Genomic DNA, 1,191 nt, shown 5'->3' with positions numbered 1-1,191 from the left:
ACACACCCTATCCTATTTTCCTTATAGAAGTGCATCTTTCCCCTATTGAGAGCCTGGCTATGACTTGGCTTCTGTTGTACAAGCACAAACTCAATAACATAGGATACCGTAGACTTCCTAAGCTAGCTTTAAATTCCAGCTAAAACCACCTAAGGATCAAATGAGGTTGGTATAAAGACACCAGGGCCTGGTTAAACCATTGGGAGATCAACGAGAATGTTGCATTGCAAAACATTAATAATATTAAAAATATTGTTACTTCTAAGTTCAAAGAAAAAATGTAGTGTGAGAAAGATTTAGTAGCTAAAAGAAAATTAAGATATTATAAGGAGGTCATCAACCCCACCTTAGAAGATCAAAAGTATCTCTCTGTTTTAACTAGCTCAAAGAAAAAAATTAATATAGCCAAGATTAGAACGAACTCTCATGAGCTCCATAGTGAAACGGGTCGTTGGGCAGTTCCTAAAACACCATGGATGGAAAGGTTCTGCCATCTCTATGAGAATAAGAACATCGAGGATGAAAATCACTTCCTCTTAGAGTGCCCTGTGTACAACCACATTAGATCTCAATTTCAAAATCTTTGTTGCAATACTGACCTTCCTAGCCTTTTATGTTGTCAAAATTACAGTGAGCTCAGGAGGCTTCTCTCCAAGCTTTTTGAGCATAGGAATAAAATCTTAAATCAAACTAAATAATTCGTTTCTTTAGGTTTGATAGACCAAATTTTGGTCTGGGTGGAGGTTAATCATCATCATCAATTACTTTATATTTTTATTTTTACTGGTTATTCAAGGGTTTCTAGTCATTTTTATTTTTACATTGTCTATTCATAAATTTTGATTATTTAATTGATTTTTCTTGACTCCATTAATTATTTTTAGGGCCTTAGCTCCTTGTTTTATGTTTGACTTTGAATTTTTTATTCAAGGGTTTTTACTAATTTTAATTATTTTTTCATTTTATTTACATTATCATAAATATATTTCGGAATAATCACATCTTGGTTTCGAAACATTGACTCAAAAACTAAGATGTGATTATTCTGAAATATATTTCTGATAATGATATGGATCAAAGAAGTGTGAAATCATTGTTTATTTACTGAGTTGCCTTTAATGAGACTTTTTGGAAGTTTTTCTGATGGGTTTTTCCAGTTTAATTTCTCTAAAATCCGGCAGGAATTTATTG

This window comes from Pinus tabuliformis, chromosome 6 (genome assembly GCF_031772625.1).
Source record: "Pinus tabuliformis cultivar Carrire ecotype Pingquan chromosome 6, CPIR1, whole genome shotgun sequence".
Classification (NCBI taxonomy): Eukaryota; Viridiplantae; Streptophyta; class Pinopsida; order Pinales; family Pinaceae; genus Pinus; species Pinus tabuliformis.
Note: the sequence above shows the minus strand (reverse complement) of the source record.